The sequence below is a fragment of the Lagopus leucura genome, unplaced genomic scaffold (genome assembly GCF_019238085.1).
Source record: "Lagopus leucura isolate 7727_CA_CO unplaced genomic scaffold, USGS_WTPT01 Super-Scaffold_100026, whole genome shotgun sequence".
Lineage (NCBI taxonomy): Eukaryota > Metazoa > Chordata > Aves > Galliformes > Phasianidae > Lagopus > Lagopus leucura.
The window spans coordinates 1,293,903-1,315,019 of NW_024962277.1; positions in this window are offsets into that span (position 1 = coordinate 1,293,903).

Here is a 21,117-nt window from a genome sequence, read left to right on the forward strand (position 1 = left end):
CTCTGCAACACCTGGACATTTTGCTACAAAAATTGAGTAACTTTTTTAGAATCTGCTGCCAAAAAAAAAAAGCTATTGACTACATAAGCATCCTGTGTTGTCTTTCCTTCAGCAATGTTGTAAATTTGGGCTTTGAGAGGCCTCAGGTAGAAATTTGCTTGAATAAACTTTTGCCATGGTCTACATTCACGTTTGACTTCTTTGACAAGCAGCACTGAACTGTTGTAGTAATGAAAATTTCATTTAATGGAAAGCTACAAGAAAGGGTCTTCACATGATGTGCCATTGAAAAATGTGAGTGGTGTCTCTAAGAGCATAATTTTCTTTGCTCAGAGTCTTATGCAGCTTGAGATCCTTACAAATTCACTCTTCTTTACTTTGCAAGGAAAATTTTAGAGGAGAAATATAATCCATTCTAAAATATGTGAAACAACCCTAGAGGAATTTCAAAAGTCCGTGTATTTTGCTTTTCTCTTTTATTTACATTCCATTTACTTGCTTGGGTCTTTTAAAAAGTTCTTAGCATTCTTACATTGAAATAATATTATCTGAGAGACCATATAGTCATGCCTTTACACAAACATCATGCAGTTAATGAATAAGTATTAATTTAAAGACATTCTTAAGATAATCTTGCATGGCAAATCACCTTGTGTATAAAGATTAGAAAACACATAGTACATTTTCAAGCTGAGTGCACTTTGTGTCTTGGCAATATTGATAATACTTAATTTGTCAACTTGCCAGAATTCTTTTGTAGTAGTCAATACCTCCTACAAAGTAAGGTTCTTTGTATAAACGTGGATAAACCATTCCATCCAGGCATAATCCCCATCCCTGTGGATGAGATAAGGTCATGAGGAGTTGAAGGATCCAGCTGGCGATAAGGAATGATCGTTTCCAACACCTTCCTATTAGGCCATGGGCCAATTTTACAGGGTTGATACAATAAAACTTAGTAGTTCTGCACCATCAATTATGTTTCCATATCCCACATGAGATGATAGCTCTGGACTAAGAACAATGGTTCTCTCTCAACCTAAGCTGCAAAGACCATGAGTGGGTAACCTGGAGGAAAAGAACAGTAAGAGGAAGAAGCCAGTCAATGAAGCCAAGCAAGTTACCTGACAATCATCATCACATTAATCATGTTTGCCAGAGCTATCATACTCCCACTTTGCGAGAGCCAGTGAAATTGCAGAGATTCATAGTGGATCTGCATTTAATTTTTTCTAGCTCCACATACAAAATGCACCCATTCCTCTATGCAAGATCCATCCTTGTAACAGGTTAAAAACTTCTCAGCAAGGATCAGCACACCACTGTCAATCTCTATAGATATGACTGTTGCCATTTGCAAGGGGCATGGGAGAGTCAGGAAGCTCCTAGCCATTGACAAACGATTTCACCCAATAAATGGTGTTGGTATTAAGCTTTTAAAGGCTGGTAAATCTTTTGCTCTATTAAATCCAAACCCTCAGAACCCATTAATTGGTGTCTTCCTTACAGTGAAGCGCTAGTTCTAATTTGACATGTATTTTATGGATCACTCTACCCCTTGGCTCATAAAAATGATCCAACTTCTCCTCGCCTCACTGGTTGAGGCCACTTTCCAAAAGTGTGTCCATAATCTGGATGAAAAATGATAGCCCTGGAAAGGTGATGTGTCAGAGGAGTGTAAGGCGCACCGATACACATGCAGATGCAAGGAAGCAATCTGCTGAATTAAAATTACAGAGAGAGGAAATGATGAACCATCTCGTTAACTGAGCTTGTCACTTCAGTGGCCTCACTCCATGTAAATAAATAGCGGATGGGAGGAAAAAAAAGAAAAGGGAAAAAAAGCATTATCAAAGCACAGATAGAACAAGAAAGTACTTAGGTCATCATTTGCTCTAAGTGACATCACTAGTGACATGGCTGTAATGTTATGATGGCTTGTTCATCCTGGCCTGACCATGACATTCCTAATATGTGATCAGATCCTCCAAGAGTCTGAGCGCTGCTAGGGACGGTCTCAGCACATCCAGCTCCTCTGGCCACACTGATCACTGAAGGAATTTGCTCAAAAAATGCCCAGTACTTGGCAGAAAAGATCCCACACTCATCTCTGAATGTTCCCTTTTTTTAAAGCTAAAAAACAAATATAGTCCAGCTGTAACTGTCACCGGCCTTCTCCTGTGATTCACTGAGTTAAACTCACTGAGGTAAGGGGTTCTACAGACTTTCCCTATTGGCACAGGAGTATGTCCCATACTCTTTCCTCTCAAGTTAGGAGTAAGACCTTCAACTAAAGTTAATGCAAAAGCTTAAGGTGAGAATTTGGATCTGAATATTTCAGAATGCCATATTTCACAAAAGATTGCTACTAATTTGGGAAAATGGCAGTGAAATATTGGTAGCAACAATAATAAATCTTTTCCCTTTCAATCTTCCCATGTCTATTGAAAACATGATAATGAAGGGAGGCATTTTGAGAACTGAGTGGCCTCTTTTGAATTTCTCCATCAACTTCTATTTATGCAGACTTTCTCCTATTCTACTGTGTATTAGCTGCACCGAGAGGGTTGGAGCACTGTGTGAAAGGTTGGTCTCATGGGTTACCCAGGCCAAATGAGTGCTAAAGCTGCTCCAGCACTGTTGCTCTCAAGTGCCTTCTTCATTTTATGGACTTAAGAGGTCTCAGTTATTTCAATTACTGATACCATGATCCACTTATCCAGCTGCCTGTATAGTTTCTCAGAAATTACAGGCCTTTTGTCCTTTGTTTCTCCATTCTTTTATATATCTTACACTTCCATCCTTTTGTACCACAATCAGGTCCTTCACTATGATGCTGGGGAACAAAACCTATCTCTAGAGACTGCACTTGATCTGAATGATAGTAACCTAATCTGATAGCCATACAGTGCATATTGTCTGCCATCAAAAGGGTTTCAAAAGAAATTTGAGGATTTGTTAGGTTTCGATTCTTGTTTGTGTTCCTACTTTTCTATCAGATGATTATGGAGCACTGGTGGCAATGGGAGGGACTTGCTGGCAAAAAAAAAGGCTTCCCACAAAAAATACGAGCAGAGGACATAAATGGCTTTTCCTTGACACGTGTATGGCATTCAGCCTTCTCAGATTTAAGTGCTCTTGCTGCTAATAAGGTTTTTGTAAAAATTCACTTCCAGGCATCAGTTGCAAGGCTCTAAATGTACCCAAATCGATATGACTAAAGTTGTGCCGTGTATGTTACAACTGAGCATACCCCAGACCTATGGAAAGCAATCATTTAGGGCACACATCTTCAGTGGAGTGCCTCTGATTCCATAAAACTTACTTTTCTGTACTGTCAATTCCTGAAAGCCTTCTGCAAACCTGCTCCTCAAACCCACAGCTGCTTGGTGCTCTGTGTCACTCATGGGTTTTCTCCTACCTGCACCCAGATGGTAGCAGGCTATAGGAACCAGTTAGGAAAAAAGGGAAAAACACCTTTCTGTCTACACCTCTGAAAAGGAATTATCCTCTGAAAACTGTGTTTTGTCCGGGTCTTATGGTTGCCTCCTTCTCCATTTTCTGCACCCATTCCCCACTGGTAACAGTTCCCCTGATCTGCAGATAGCCAGGTATGCTAAAGAAGAGTCCCACTAGGACATGAGGTATTTACCAGCATTTGGGGCAGCTGTGCACTGGTGGATATGCCTTTATGATCTCATCTTCATGCCCTTATTGAGCACTGGGTTTGAGCGAAGGTGTGTATGAAGGATAGGAAAGAGAATGAGTGAGAGAGGCATTTCCCATCTGTATTTCTTTCTGTGTCATCGTAACACACCTCCATCCCCTGCAGCATTTAATGAGATCGCTTTCAGTTTCCTCCCAGCACACAGGAGGAGGGGGAAAGTCCCTGGCTAAACCCAGAATGCCATTTTGTGGCAATTTATGAACAAACAAGCTCCCCATCAAACCAATCCTTAGAAATGTCACTCCAGGCTGGCACTGAGCAGAGATTAAACGATGCATTGTCAACCTTCCTTTTTTATTTGATGTTTTGAATTTCACCATTCCTCTCTTTCATTAAAAATGAACTAGAGGGGAAAAAAAAAAAACAAAAAACAAAAAAAAAAAAAAACACAGAATAAAATGGAAGCCTTTTACATCTAAAAGTCAGGATAATTATCTCTTATACCCAACCCACTCCTCCAAGACTCTGAATGAAGCCATCATTAAAATCTGTGTCCATCTGCTGACTTTTCCACAGCTAATTAGGTGAAGATGCCGGTTAGCAGACATTCTACTGAAATCACTCTCTTTCCTTTGTAAAAAACTTCCAGGCATGGCCCATGTACAACCTTGATGCTTCTTGTTCTGTCCCTCGGGTGTTGAAAGAACATGGGAAGAGGAACCATGGGAAATGACTGCTTTGGTGAGCTGCTTGCCAAGGCCCTTTCATGGCATTGGGGTTGGGAATAAAGGAGAAAGTGGATGCAAAAGACAGCAGGTTTGACTTCCGCTGTGCAGGAAGCCCTTTCGGGAACTGGTCGGATGTTGTGCTGGCAAAATTTCACTGTGTTTCTGCATGGGGCTTCTTTTAATACTGTGATTTCCTCCCTGTGGTTTGTCAGGCACTCAGCCAGCCTACTAAAGACTCTCCACGAGATACCCATCTGCTGCATTTGTTAGAGCTTGTCACCCTAACGCCTAGGGGCTGAAAGGTATTGATTCTGCCTGTGTCCAGATGGATGGTTCGTGGGGCATCCCCTGCTCCTCCCAGCACTACACCAATTCTACTGTTGACACTTAGAGGACTGCCAATTTCAGGATAGCCTCAAACTTACAAGGAGACTGTGAGTCCTACAGGGATCCTCCCAATCTGAATATCGTCCACGTTGAGTATTATGTATGTGAGTGGGGGAGCACGCGATGTTCACAAATTGGACTTTGGGTACAGTACTCCAGGCTGCATTAATCTCTGAGTGATGAATCTTTCTTTAGATTCAGATGGGGGAAATTCAGCCACCTTACAACTTAAAGAGATTGGATCTCATGTCAAGGACAATGGATAAATACCTGTGTGTGGTAATAGAGGGCATAATTGCCTTAATGATTCTGGCATCAAAGACCCAGGAATTTTGGTCAGTTATACATATGGAGCATTGCCCAGGGTCAAGGACAACTGACACCAGCCTTTCAGAGCTCTCTGTCCAGCCTGTAGCTCACTCATCCAACACTGTTTTCCCTTTGCAAATATAGCTGGCAGAAGTCTGACATTCTCTTTCACAAAGATCCCAGGGCTCATAGCCCCATAACTCACAGAGGGATACATGGCACTTTGGTTTTGTGACTGGGCATGCAAATAATTCCTGGTGATGACATCTGCTGTGTGCGTAACCGCTTTCAAGACTTCATGCACATCTGTCACAGGAATGGGAAAAGCCCTCATGCTTTTTGAGGGCTCTTCTACTATGCTGCTTGGTCCCTCTTGGCATAACCATCAATCCCCACTGCATCGCTACTTGGCTTCCTCTATTGAACTCTGTTGTTTGAGAATATAAGCCCCTGAAAGTAAGAACACTGCCTTCCTCACTCTCTCTCTCTCTCTCTGGAAAATGTCTGCCTCACTTTGGTACAATTACATTAATATAGTTATAATTCTAGAAGGATTGTAGCAAGTAATACAATAACTTTCCAATCTTCTCAAAGAGATTTAGCAGAGTCACAAAGACTCTGACAAAAGGAAAGCAGGACACATTGACCTAAAAGGTCTTGGCTGTCTTTAATTTTTCTGATTGAATTCATGAGAAGAGAAAATTACTGGAAGGATTTTCATTTTCATTTACTTCCAAAGCCTGGGTCCAAATGTTAAAAGAGCCCAGAAGGGTTAATGTTCACTAGAGTTCATCTTCTGCCAAAGACTCCCTGCTGTTCACAGATTTACATCATGCAATTGTCATTATAGGAAGAGATGAGAAAACTTGACAAAATGAGGCCTGTATGGACAATGGATTGAAATAGAGCTTGGGGAAGAATTGTAGCCAGGGAGGGCTTATAGGACATAAATACATTACAAGAAAAGGACTTTTTAGATTCAATCATAGCTCACTACAGTGTCATCATTTCTAAACTGCTATATCCTGTTTAGCACCCTACCATTCATGAACAGTACAGGAAAAGCTGTACAATTCAAACACAAAGAGAATGAACAGTGACTATTTCCTTTAATGGCACTGCAGTTTTCAGGAACACTGGGTTTCTTCAAGGCAACTCAAGGAAGGTGTTGAGCCAATTAAGATATTTCTCATATCTTGTGATAAGTTCACTGTACTGAAGTTAACTCTGCCTTGTACATCTTCATCAACAATGCAATATCCCTTATACCAATTTAATTTTACATTGCCAGCAAGATAAAGGCAATTTATAAGTTTCAATGAGTGCAGCCTGGCTGGGCTCCAATCCAATCCAAGGGAGTGTAACGTTTGCTGGGGAATTGCTCGAAACCTTAATGTCTGGCATATGGTGAGCTGCTTTCATTTCTGACCTGTGCAATTAAGGTCAGCGGAGAAAATTACATTAAAACAGTTCTTTATTAATCATGTTCTATCTAGGGCAGATGATGATGACCTCTAAGCACAGAGATGTGGCAGCCACAAAACAAAATACTGTGAATCTCAAAAGCCTCTCACCAACAAAGGTTTGCATAGATTTTCTTTGGTTCTTTGCCCACGGCTTTGAAACAATAAGGGTTGGTATTCATGTCTTGGGGAGAATAACAGCAAGCAGTGCTAGAGTGAAATCTTAATTTAAAGTGCGGTGGATTTTAGAGGGACTTGGAAAAGGGAAATCCATGGGGATTTTTTGTGCTTCTCTCCTCTATTGCAGAGATAGGTACTGTTTCTCAAAGCAGGTGCTCATTTTGGAAATGGCTCTGGGTGTTTCTTCAGATACATGACTGCCCCCAAAGCAAAAAGGCTCTACCCTTTCACATGGTGTGAAAATGGGGCTGCCTGGTAGCTTGGGACTACCAAACTTTTTATCTTCTCAATGCTCTGCTTCCTCTTTCGTATAAGAGATGCAAATAAAACTAAATTCACAATGTGTAATGAATTTCTGTCTCGTAGAAGAGAGAAAGAGTCCACCCCTTTTTGCTCTAGTGAAATACCCACCCAGTCTTATGCACGTAATCCAAAGCCTACTGAGAGTCTCAAGACATTGGTTTAATCTGATTTTGCTTAGATTCTGTCCTGTCCTGTCCTGATGCATCATGCCCTGATCCTTGCAGTGCAAACACATGCAGCACAGATCTGTTGTGCTAGTGACCATTTGAACTCAACTGATCAACAAGTCATTAAAGAGACTCTTAAACTCTACACGTGCTTCATCCCCTCACTGATGAGGATAATTGTAGCAGCTTTTGGCTATACAACAAATACAGTGATGTTGTGACCACCAGTGTCCTGAGCTCATTCCCCATGTCCAGAGAGAGAGTGAGACAGACTAAGGGAGAAACAGTCTGAAAGACCATAGCATTAAGGAGTGATGACTCTGACCTGCAAGAGGGCCAGAACATTGGAGTCAGTAGAAACAGAGTGGTGCTGATCTGAGATATGATATAACACACATACACACACAAAACAAAAAGAAAAAGAAAAAAAAAGAAAAAAAAGCAATAAAAAACACATTGGAAAGGAAATGTGAAATATACAAAGCCAGGCAAAGGCAAAGATGATTTTCTAATTTCTATGGAGAGAGATGTGTAAATGGAGGAAAAACTATGTAAGCCCATATATCTTTATTTCAGCGTTCACAAACATCTACATTAGGAACTAAGAATAGCAATGCTATCTCATCTCTCTTCTCCTTATTGTACATTAATGCTAAAAGGACGAGGAAAAAGGATGAAAACAAGGTGTTCCTGTTTCAATTGTTCACTAAAACATCACAAAAGATTGAATTTAAACAGAAAACAATAGCCAAAAAATTCTTGTTTACGGTCAAATAAGTTCACAATCTCAATTAATAAAATGAAGAGAAAAGCAGCATTTCATCAAAGCTGGCCAGCCATCAGAAAGCCATTCTGAAAACATTATCCCTGAAAATGTATTCCTGTTGTTTTGTTGTTATTTGTTTTTCTTCTACGATCTCTGCAATTGAACAGGAGATGCAAACATTGTGAGTTTCTGTCAGTTTTGATGCCTGCCTACAGGTTCTTCTCACTGCTCCCCAGTTCTGTCCCAAGCTGGAAAGCAACAGATGCTCTGCAGATCACATATCAGTACTCAACATTAAATAGTCATCCAGGCTTACAGAAATAATTGCCCCTATTATGCAGACAAGCAACTGGATTCTGAAGAAAAACCTTTTAAAACAAAAAGCTGTATTACTACCCTCCCCCTTGTGTGATCATACTTTCAACTTGTTAGTTAAACTTCAGGGTTAGAGAAGAAGCACTGTCGTGGTTCCCATCACAAACCCATCCAACTGTAACCCACCAGAAACTTTCACTGCTGGTGTCTAACATCTCTGAAACACTCCAAAGAGGAGGTGTCTCCCTGTTCCCCCCAAAACATCTGCCTTTACTCCATCCTAAAAGCTGGCAGAACAGCCCCCCTGTTATGTCTGTCTTTTGCCAAGGAAATAATTCACTGGCACTCAGGTCATATTTGGCCAGGTCTGAGCAGGTATGTATACATCACATCAGAGGACATTTGCTCTGCAGGAACCTCTGCTAAGTTATGTGATTTATTTGTGTATTCAGATCTCTGCTGCTTCTCCCACTGATCAGAGAGATCTCTAAACTCCATCTCACCAGGCAACATGCGGAAGGATGCCATGAGGAAAGCCAGCAAAGGGCTGAAGCTGCCTCCTCTTGGGACCACCCAGCCTCAGCCAGGACTCAAAAGCTTTTCCAGATTTGGTGCAGCTGTGATAAGTCCTATTTAACATGCAGTGCCCACTCCTGCCTCACCGCATCCCACCACGTGCAGCTGTCCTATCTAACCAACACTAACTCCATAGCTTCTGCTTTCTGCAAACATCTTTGCTTTCCCTCTCTCCCCTTGATCGCCTCTCTGAGGATCATTTTCACTGTGCTTATCTGTATATATATGTATTTGTAACTAATTCCTGTTTAAATGCTTGCTGCGTGCTGCCTCGCTCTTTCTCCTCACTGGTGTGACCTCTTTCTCTTTCCATCTACTTGGTACATGTAGCTTAGGACTTCTGTTATCCCTGTGATAGATTTATTTATCACACTCTAATGATTCTTCTATCCTTGCTCTGTGTCTCAAAGGCTGGCTTTCGGGAAAGAGGGTGAGAGGTTGCTGTGTAGCAATCTTTGTTTATTTTAAACCACAATAATCCACTTGAGCTGGAGAGGTGGGAAAAAGAAATTGGCATTTTCTTTTTTTTTTTTTTTTTTTTTTCCCAATAATAATAAAAAACCTGACGTTTGCAGCACATTAACCTCCCTAGCCAGAAACATCTTCCCAGTTGAGACACAAAGAAATATGCAGCTACGAGATGTGTTTTACCCCCGCTTTATGTCTTGAGTGAACAACAGTATGTGACACATAGATCAAGATAAGTAGCTGTGCAGGCTCGCTTTGCAGCGGGCAAGCTGACGTGATGTATTGCAGGCACAGATGACTTCACAAGTCAGTGCTTTATGCCCTTGGTCCCAAGACCATTTGCACCAGGTGTGTGCAGGACCAGTTTCCTTTCAGGCAGTGATTTACACTGAATCTGGCCTGGAAACGGGGCTGCCTTTCTCTGCAACCTGCTGGAGAAGGCAACGTGAAGTTTCTTCGAGTATTTGGATAAGATTTAACACCAAGTCCTGCAAAAAGAGTCTGTTGATGCAAAGTTAGCCCAGTAGCGTTTTCTGAGCAATTTTTTGCTATCAGAGCAGGCATTCATCACATCAGTGCTTTGCATCATTCAGTCACAGCATACCTGGTCCAGGGCTGGAAGCTTTATATCTGGATTTATTGCATCATCAAAAGGAGGTGTAGGAGTCTATCGGTGGTGGGAAGTGGTTACACATCTGCAGTCCCTTAACAAAGTGACCTGCATCTGACTGGAGTGTGTTACAGAGATACCATCAGTGGGAAGGCGTAGGATACTGTCTGGCTTTTTAGTCTGTGTTGGGGACGAGCAGCAAACATCTGTCACAAACCTTATCAGAGGACAGCTCCTGTTGGACGGCGCACAAATAAAATCACAACACAAGTAAAGATTGTGGAGATGAAAGGCAATTGCTAAAGCATCTGCTAAATTCAAGGTTCCGGGAACTTTCTAGCCATACAAGTTCAACAGCCCTTCATTTCTCCTTCTAATAACTTACAAGCCCATTAAAAATATATATCTATATATTCCCTCACCCCTCACCCTCCCCAAAACCAAATCTTTAATCAGCTACACCTTTTAATGCAGAATCAGCAGCAGCAGCAATGAGGAATGACCCTTTAGCAGCAGCCCTGTTGAGGCAGGGATTTTTTTTTCTTTCTTCCTTTTTCTCTCTGCAGCTTCAATTGTGCCTTTGAAACATCTTTAAGTGCCAGAGCTTTGTCCTTTTCACTTCCTCCTCCTGTTCTTGTATTTTCCAGATAGAGTCACTGAAAGAAAGTGTTTTCATTGTTATTAGCAAGACGTTTCTGCTCTTTCCTAAGGTCCACGTTATCCTCCTGGGTTGCACGGTCATACTCTGCTTTGTGTCTGCACAGTACTTGGCACAAGCACTCCCTGTCCGAAAATGAAATCTCAAGGCACCACTGCAAAGCAAAAATAGTCAGGGTAGAAGCAATCATCCTTCATAAGAGCTTTCCTCATTCCAAAATATCCCCTGTACATAATGTCTCCAACTCAGCTCTTAAATTCAGGGAGACCTGCAGATTTCTGACAGAAGGGCTGAGGGCCGAATGTTAGTCTGCTGATAATAATTTTTATTCTCTTCATTAGAAAACCATACCCATTAGGCGACTGATTTTTATGGGTCTTTTGAGTCAGTGTTTTGCTAGTCACAGCTCCTAGAAATGTCAGATCTGCACTGTGGCACGAAGAAGGATGTGGACAAGGGCTTGGGCAGGTTTTCCATGCAGCACTGTCAACACACCTCAGACATGACAGACAGCATCTCCTACTCATCCAGCTGCCCCCAAACTGTCAAAGAGCCCTTGTCCCCAGGAGGCTGCGAGGGGCTGGAGATAAAAAGACAATCTTCTTTCACCAGTAAAGTCAAACTGAGCCTTGGCAGCAGGCTTCCAGAGGAGAAAGCTGGTGTATTAATGTCTCGCTATTCTGGAGCAGATCTCAGTGAAAACCAACAAGCCTTACAGTATAAATTTCAGTATTTTCTGTATAATCCTGCTCAGTATTAGTTATAAATCTTATCAGGTGATAGACTGTTTGTTCTCACAGAAATAAAATAACAAATGGAGTAGAGATTGCAGAGAGCTGACAATCACCAGAGGCAATGCAGCACTCAGGCTCCTTGGGATCACAAGAACTTTTCAGCTCAAGAAGCTTAACAGCCCTTCATTTCTCTTCTCTAGGAACTTATGAGCCCATTAAAAATATATATCTCTGTATTCCCCTCCACCCAGAAGCCTTCCTCCTTCAGCCAGCTGCGCCATTTAATGCAGACTCAGCAGCAATGAAGAATGGTCCTGCAGAAGAACCCCAGGGAAACAGCTTTTTCTTTCTTCCCTTCCTTTCTTCCTTTTTGCAGATCCAGTTGTGCCTCTAAAATCTCTCACAGCAGCTGGCACCTTGTCATTTCTTTTTAATTTCTTTTGTGTGTGTGTGTGTTTCTAGGTAAGAAGAGAGACTTTCATCTTCATTAGGGCCATACATTTCAGCAGGTTCATTAGGCTCCTTTTTTGTTGCCATTGGTGTGCAGTTGCCTGCAACAAGAAAAATAGCCTCAAACATCATTAGTCTGCTGAAGAAAATTTCAGTGTTCCTTCCTGGGGCTCTGGGAATTTGCACTGTGTTGAAACTTCAGCAAAATCAAAAATCTGACATAAGCCATCTTCCTTTATTCTTTCTCATGCGCCTTACAACAGACATCGTTCCTCAGGGCCCAATCTTTCCTTTACATAAACTGTGCTGTAGTCTTAAATAGAAGCCAGGGCAAACCAAGGCCCTGATCTTTTTCTAAGGCAGCAACACACCTGCAGCGATCGCTCCCTGAGGTGTGAGCTGACCCATTCATCATGAGGGGTGTTGACTCTACACATAAAAATGACAGCCTAAATTGTATTTAATGACATTAGCTATTTCCCAGCTGATCATTTTAGCAGATTCATTCAGCCGTGCACAAGTTGGCAGAGCTTGGGGCAAAAGGCTGCACCTGGCTGTGCAGAAACAGCCCCTTTGATATCTGAGTGCAGGTGAAATTGGGGCCCAGTTATGAGAAGCTTTTCATCTCGTGTTATCTATCGGGGTGACTCCAGGACCCCACTCTGCTGACACCAAGCCTAATGCACAGATACAGCACATGTGAGTTCCTGTAATGGTTTTTGGCTTGCCATCCTCTCCTCAGCATCTGTCTATCTTACGTTTGAGGCCAGTATTTTTTTCCTAATTTATAAGCTAAATAAATGAATCCCTGACCTCTCAACAGCTGCCCTGCCATGCCCTGCTGAATGCTAGGATTATTTCTGCATGAATTAAACAGCCTGGAAATCCAAAAAGAGTGTGTAGATGATCGAGCCTGAACGCCGTTCCTCCAGGAATATTAGCCACTGCCTGAGGCAAAAAACACAAGTCCACGTCAGGGTGCCTAGGACTCTCCTCTCTTAATCTCCTAATCATTCAGCCCCCAAAGTCAGATTTATGTAAATGCCACATTTATCTAAATTCTCAGCCCACTTTGACCATCTTTATAGAGGACTGTAACTCCCATTGGATTCCTCTAGCTCTACTGGCTCTTTCTATTCTTACAGTCTATATGCACACATATACCAACAATGGTTTTCACAACATCTGCCTTTTTCCAGTAGGACCTATGAATCCCAAGGTTATCCTGCTTCTAATACGCCTCTCCACGTAGGGCCCCATAAAATTTCCTGCAATAAACAAGAGATAATCCTCTGCTCTCCCAGCCACGATTCATTTATCTTCTGTGAATGACCAGGCAGATGACAAGTTGCTGCCCTCATAAACTCCTTAAAGTGCCTACTGTAGACATGGCGGGCTTTGCAGTGTGTTTAGTTTGGCATTGATCTCCAAGTATATGGTAGAAAGAAATAATCTTATCCATGCAATGAGAAATTGGAGGAGGGGAGGATGTATTGTAAGCATATTTCATCAAAAAAGTCCTCAGAAGTAATTGCTCAAACTAGACAGGGAAGCTAATTGAACATAATAGCAGTGAAAAGGTTCTCTGTACTTCATGACAGAGGCAGCACTGCTGGCTGGGTTTAATCTGCCATTATGGCATACGGGTTACACAGAGAATTATTTGCAGCCCTAGGAAAGAGCCTGCAGCCTGGAAGTGTTTAACATAAACTATGTGGCCACCCATATGACTTCCTTGGAAGTAACAAGTGATTTTAGAGACAGAGATTATATGAGGTTGCTGCAGCCAGATTTTTTTCTACTTAGCAGCTACACCTTTACTTTCCTCACAAAGAGTTTTCACTCTGCTGATTGGTGTTGTGAATACAAAATTTATAGCATCTTGAGTGAGTCTGGGAGATTCAGGGAAAGAGTAAAATAAAATGTAATTTCACATCAAAATAACTCACAGAGGAGCTGCTTCACTGACTGTGAGATTAATTGTCATATTTAATGCATTATAAACCTCTCCTTGTTAATTTATATCAAGTCACCCCAAGATTTCCAGGCTGTTGCACCAGGCAGTCGCTGATGCCAAGGTAGCTTGCTGCTGCAATATTTAAGTCCAGCACGGCTATAATGCTTTAGGGTCTTACTGCTCAATTACCGGAGGATCATTAAAAAATTATTTAATCCAATAGCACTGATAATAAATCAATTCTTTGAGACCAAGGTTTATTCTACAATAACTGATTGTACTTTAGGAGATCAGTTTCAAAACCTTGAAATTTTTTTGCTTTGGCTCACAAAGAGTGGTGTACCTGGACTTCTGAAACCTATCCCTGGCACAATGCAGAGATGGAGACATCACCTTTTCCCAGATCTAAAGCTGACCTTGTGTAACAAACCACTGGCCAGACCATGGAGAGGATTATTTCTATCTGCCTACCTGCTTCTTAAGGCTGTTTCCTGAACATTATGCTTGAACATATGTTCCTGAAGACAAGAGGCAGGGTGAGCTGATTGTTGGACCTGCATTGGGTTTGTCATCCTTGGAGCCCAGCTTGGCACTGCTTGCCAGTCAGCCTACCTGCCTCCAACAGGGTCAAGGAATGCGTTTGGTGATGCTGGTGTCAACTGACATTGGTGGTAAGGCACTGGCATGGCTGTCCAGAGAGCTGTGGGTGTCCCACCTCTAGAGATGTACAAGGCCAGGTTGGATGGGGCCCTGGGCAGCCTGAGCTGGTGGCTGGCAACTGGCCCACCACACAGGGGTTAGGACAAGATGATCTTTAACACCCCTTCCTACCCAAGTCATTCTATGACCCTCTGATTCTATGACAGCAGTACAGTCAGGGCTGTGTAAAGCCAACATCCATGACACAGGAGTGAGGCCCAGAAATCTGTTCTCACAAAAGGAATGAGAGAACTCCTTTAAATTCATCAGGATTTACATGCCACGCTGTATTGCCGCTACCGCCCAGTGAGCACGTTTTCCTTCAGACAAGGGCAGATCATGACAAGCAAAGGAAACTCCTGTTTCAAGCAAATTTAAAGACTATCCATGCATGCTTTAGAGGCACAAATTAACCCCCACCACACACAAACCAATCAAATAGCAGTGTCATAAATGCAGAGACACCAGAGCACAATATCCCCCACTGACTCTCCTCACATACCACATATACACACACAGTGTTTCGTCTCTGGGTCAGTGGGAAAGTTAATTAGAAGAATGGAGTTTTTCGTGATGGAATATACCACCCTGATATGATTCTTAGTCCTCTCTGTACTTGTGATGAATTACAAATGACATCAAGGGAAGTGAAGGACAACAGCAGTGACAGTTTGTCAGCCACGCTGGCTCTGCGTACATTATTGGGTGGGTAACTTTTTCTCCTCTGTTCATTGTATGCTACTCTCTACAGCTCCTCTCTTCTGCCTCCTCTCTCTGTGCTTTCATTTCCCAGCAGGTGACTGGAAGGCAAGAGGGAGCGCAGCCCCTTCAGCATACCTTTGGAGCCAGAAGGGAAAGGCTCAGGCAAAAAGGGAAATATTTCTTATCAATGAAGAAGTCATTGGGAAGATGGGGACAGGGCTTGCTCACTCATGGTTCTTTGATTATTCTTGCATTTTTGGTAGTTACTCATCCAGTGCTACAGAGTTCTCACTTTTCTCAGATGTGCTGTTACAAGACATGTCTGCTGTCAGCCTGGTTGAAACATGTGTGTTTATTTTGGTTGCCAATGATTGCGAGATAAGCTGATTTGGGAAGGGTAAACCTGGCAACTGGACTCATTTTTATCAGGACAACAAACGCTGTGAGTGGTTGGAGCAGACAGCACTTCTCTTGCGCAGAAGCAGATGAAACACGTGGCAGTCCTGACCCTTGATTGTAGGACCAAGATGAGGATTTGAGCACTTATTTCAAGGGATGGCAAATTAAATGAATAATGATAGAGTATATGCTCATGAAACAGAGCATGACTATGCTTGAGTGAAGACGATTGGTTGTTAACTCCACTCCTATTAAAGTTCATCTTCTGAGAGGCTACATAGCTGCTAAATAAAAGCTGAAATATATTTCTTTGCCAACTTCAAGGTCATGTTTCTGCAGCATTATGGAATACATTAAAATGCTCAATTTATGCCCCGTAACTCAACAAAAATAAAAATGTATCTTATATTAAATAAACCTCTACCAACATCTCTCCCTTTCTAACTTTATCTCCTTGCCCTTTTTTATTTAGTAGAGGTGGCTTATTTTTTCCAATTTGAGAAGCTTTTCTTTACTGTATTTGCTCTTTACTCAATGGAAGTCCTTTTTTGCCCCAAGGGAAAACAAACAAAAAAAACAACCAAACAAAAAAGTATATATAGAGGTGTTATCTTTCCACGTGAATGACAAATCAAAGGTCTTGAGTCTTCTCTCACCCACAAAACCCACTGACCTTGGTCCAGCTATTTATTGTCCCCAGCCTGAAAGAAGAATTGCAAGACTGAATTTTGTTTGGCTTGAGCCCATGGCTAAGTTATTTGCCTTTGTGCAGCACATCACATTGTGTGTAACCTGGTTCCTCTTCCTTTATCTCCAGAAAGACTAGCTACAGTCCTTTAAAGCCAGGGCACGGAGCATTGTAGGACAGCCCAGAGCCATGGTTATCTGACCAGGAAGGGTGTCCTGAACTGCCAAAACAATCATTTCTTTATCACTCTTCTATTAAGTCCTCTAATTCAAAGAAACCAGCTTCCAAGCATTTACTTCTTTCACTCAGTCTGAACTCCACAGGACACATATACTCTATATATGTCACCATTGAGAGTGGTGAAATGCTGGCAAACACTGCCCAGAAAGCTGTGGGTGCCCCAACCCTGGCAGTGTTCAAGGCCAAGTCAGATGGGGCCCTGGGCAGCTTGGTCTAGTGGAAGGTGTTCCTGCCAGTGGCAGAAGGTTGGAACTGGACTATCTTTAAGGTTCCTTCCAACCCAAACCAAGCTATGATTCCATCATTTTACCGCCAATGAATTACTTTCTGCCCCACCTGCTGTGCTTGTGATTTTCTTGGCTCTTGCAGAACTTACAATGCAACTGAGAGGCTTTTGTTCACCTTCTTCCTTCTTCCTGCATCCCCTGAGATGACTGGTGGCACCACTTCCTATGATTTTTGCCTGAGCTGTCTTGCCAAATGTTTTCACATTTTGAAGTAGGAGAGGAAGGTGTTTCCTGCAAACAGATTATGAATTGAAATATTTCCCTGAGCTCCCATTCACAGGATTTCTAATGCACTGGGCATCAGCTTAGCCCTCTGATGAATAGAAGTCATTTTGTAAAAATGGCACCTTACTGTTGCATATATATTGCCCCTCTGCAGCTTCCCTGGCATATTTATTCAGTTTACTAGTCAAAACTAGTTTCATGCTACACTAAGCCCAGCAGGGTCAACACCTAACCTATGAAAATCAAGCTGTCTTTTTTCTCTTTGCTTCATACATCATCATCAACCAAAGCTGGATAATAGAAAGCAGGTTTTGATCCCAGAATGAGTATTGCTGCTGCTGCCTGGGATTTGACAGGAGGAAAGACAAAGAGGAGGAACATACGAGTTTGCAGTGGCTTGATCCATCAGACGTCAGAAAAACGTATAATATGGTTTGTCCTGTAAAGGAGGGCACCGTGTGGACAAGGCCTGTAAGGTATCTGTGGGAAGGCTGCAGATGCAGGTGTGGCTTGATGTAGATTTACAAAAACACACGGAGAGGTTGGAAGAACTGCAACCCAAGGCTCATGGCAGTAAGATAGCTGACGTTATGGTGAAATGTAGATTAAAAATTATCAAATCAGTGGGCTTCTTGGTTGCAGTCAGGAAGGAAATGAACATCAGGAGTCCTGGAGAGAGACCTCTGTTCTGTACGGGAGTCACTGAGACAAATCCTTTGGCTGACAAACCTAGCAAAAACAAGCTCAGTTCCAAAAACCAACTCAGCCTAAGCCAAACTAACTGCAAATGAAAAACACCTCAAGACATAACAAGCAGGAGCTGAAACATTTCTTATCCCTCTGTGGAGTAAAATTTGTAACACAGTTGCACTTGTTAAAGTTTTGAAAACATAATTAAAATCATGCATTTCCATTGCACGGCGTACACTGAGCTGCAAGTTCAGAGCTGTGTGTGTTCCTGCATGCCACACCTGCCCTGCAAGGTACATCTCTGTGAAGCTGCAGCTCCAGTTGTTGTTTCACATATCACTGTGTTTAGCATGCAACCAGAACTCCTCACCTGCCTTTCCCTGGAACTCAGCATGGCCCCCCTGCTATTGATTAATTTGTGCTAATTAAAAGCAGCAGTGTTTCTGCAGAAAAGAAAGACGTGTAAGTGTCAATAAATTATGGGAAATTTTGCAGATTAAAGATTGCCAACTTCTGCTTGAAAATAACTAAACAAATGCTAATGGTTCTTTCTAAAGAGCCCAAATTTCCTAACGGCTGCATGAATGGGCTCCACTGATCTTCTTCGATTTCAGTGTAGGTAATACTTACAGCACTTCTGTGTCTAGCTTATGAGCTGAAAGACTTTATTTTTTTTCAACATAGGTATTTCTGTTTTCAAAGGTAATTTATTCATTGCTCTTTTCTCATCGTTGCCAGCTACTCAAGCCAAGGCAATGGGTTGAATGAAGACTTTTAAGTGCCAGCAGCCAGTCCACTCTACAAAACAGCACTCCACAAAGCAACAAGGGAATAAACAGGAATTGCAACAAGCCACCAATGCAGCTTGTTAGCAGCTGCTGGTAATAAACCTGCCTAAAAGCAGGTGCAATGAAGAAAACTTTATAAAACCGTAGAAACAGCTGGAGATAAGCCTGGCTTTTAAGAGATGAAACTGTATTCGGGGACTGAGAATGCTTGCTATTTATCTTCTTTGCAGGGCACAGCAGAGTGTGGAGATGTGGAGAAGCTTCAAGGGACAAAAGATATGTCTTAGGCAAGGTACTGCCTTTTCCTCTTCCCATTAATCCTCTCTGGGAATTGCAGGAAGGAGGCAACCAACCACTCCTCTAAGTAGCTGGAGACAAAGGAAGCTCTTTGTGTCTCTGGGTGTGGAGAAATGACCAAAAGGATCATAGGCAGAGCAAAAAGTTCATCACTGATGATGAGTCACAGTCCAAAGCTTGGGATAGTTAAGGGGATGGAGAAGCCCTCAGGCAGGATAAAATTTGCGCAAAGCACTGTCAAAAATGGGGAGCTCAGGATCAGGGTTGGATTAATGGTTTGGATCCCCTGGGCAAGTGCTTTCTATGGGTCTCTTGCATTTCATGGCCTTCTCAACATATAAGAACAAATGACAGGCAAAGTCAGAAAAGCTACAACCATCAGTAATTCTTCTGGCACATTACTTCATTAGTAGCTGTCACTCAGGGATCCAATTCCTTTTTGAGCAGGGAGCCACTACCTGGTGCACAAATGCCACCCAGTAGTTCCTGGGCACAGAGAATGATGCTATCCAGAACCAAAAGCATCACAAACCCAGCACCACTAATAAGGAGATTCATATCCGTGGGGTGATTCTGGAGATGAAGGACAACCAGACCAGGTAACCAGGCAGCAGCCTGCATGCAGCTTTCCTTTCCCTGCTCTGGCTCCTGTCTTAACCATCCTGCTCCCAGTTTCCACACACAACACAACATCTTTTGTTGCTGACAGGAAAGCCAACATATTGCCAGTACAGCTTCAGGTTATTCTGGTTACCAAAAGGAGCCTCCCAGTCTCTACATGATAATCCTCAGGGCACAACGACTAAAATCCAAATGCACCTAAGTTTTGCAATTGAAGATGCAGACAGCATCAGCAACAGGCATCTTCAGCATGGACAGTGCACTGATTGATTTTCAAGTGGGAGGAGAGAATTCCCCGGGAAAGAGAAGGGCTACAAGGCCTGACTCGACACCATTGAGGCTGACGAAATAGAAGATTGGCAGCAGAGACGTGTGTGTCATTCATTACAGGTTTAGGCTTAATGACAGCCTCTTGCCCTTGATCTTTGGAGCTGTGTGAGGGAGCACAGGGGAGGAAGAGCTTAAATGTCAGCTCTGCACCGAGGCAGGAGAACTCCCTGCATTAGCGGCGGCTGGCCAGGATGAGGTCCCGTCACGGTGGGAGCATCTCATCAGACATGCTGAGAGCAGCCGTGACAAATCAGGAAGCTCCTGCCGTTGGCTTGGTGGGATTAATTAATTTCCACATTGTCGCTGCCTCCAATTAACTCTGAGGCTGCAGGCTGGGACCTGCTGGGTTTTGGTAGGGAGGGATCGGCAGGGTAATGAAGGCTGGTGTGTGGGAGCTGCTTGGCAGCACAGGGGCAGGGTCTCATCTGCATGTATGGGAAGAGAAATGTGCCTGGAAGGAAGTAGAAATGCAATATCAGTATAACAGCGCAAAGTCACACAGTTGGATGCTATACAAGTAAGAATTTCTTTTGCAGTTCTGGGGGAAAAAGGGACACCTTTGGAAATTTTTCTTGGTAGATACAATCACAAGAAGAAAACTCATCAGCATGAGTGTTTGTAGAATAAACAGGGAAATGTGCTGCCCAGGGAGGTGGTGGAGTCGCCATTCCTGGAGGTGTTCAAGATCTGCAGAGATGTGGCACTGAGGAACATTGCCAGTTGGCAGAGTGGGGATGGGTTGGGGTTGGACTGGATGATCTTGAAGGTCTTTTCCAGCCTTAATGATTCTATGATTCTATGGTTCTATGATACTGATAGCACTGTACAAGGCAGTAGTAAGACTGCACGTAAGATATTTTGTACAGATTATAGTTATGATCAGGTCAAATTAGCTTACGCTGAGAAAGGCAGCATACTGAAAATGCTAAGTCATGGCTTGAAACAATGATTGAGCACCTGGTGGGAAGGCAGGGCCAACCCAGGGGAGCTCAGGTGCATGCAATGCAATGCAGATGAGTTACTGGAAGGGGAGCCAGGATTCAGCCCTTCCCAGACCTCATTTAAGGGTTGGCAGTGGAGGCAAGGGTATCATCATGGAAAGTCCTGTGTACCTGAGTCCTTCTGAAGGTAAGAAGTTGTTTTTTTTTTGTTTGTTTTTTCCTTCTGTACTCATAGTTGCTGTGTTTTAGTAAACTCTCGCTTGTTGTAGCCTAGGACCTTGCTACCCTGCTGTGCTTTTCATTGCTACAGGCACTGAAAGGTGGTGTCTGCTAAGAGAAGGCTGTAAGCTAGATGTGATGGGTTTCAGTCTGTAGATTCCTGGTGTCAGAAGGTCTCTGGGCTGTAAAATGTCCTCCAAAGCTGCTGTTTTTGTTTTTGTTTTGTTTTTGTTTTGTTTTTGTTTTGTTTTTG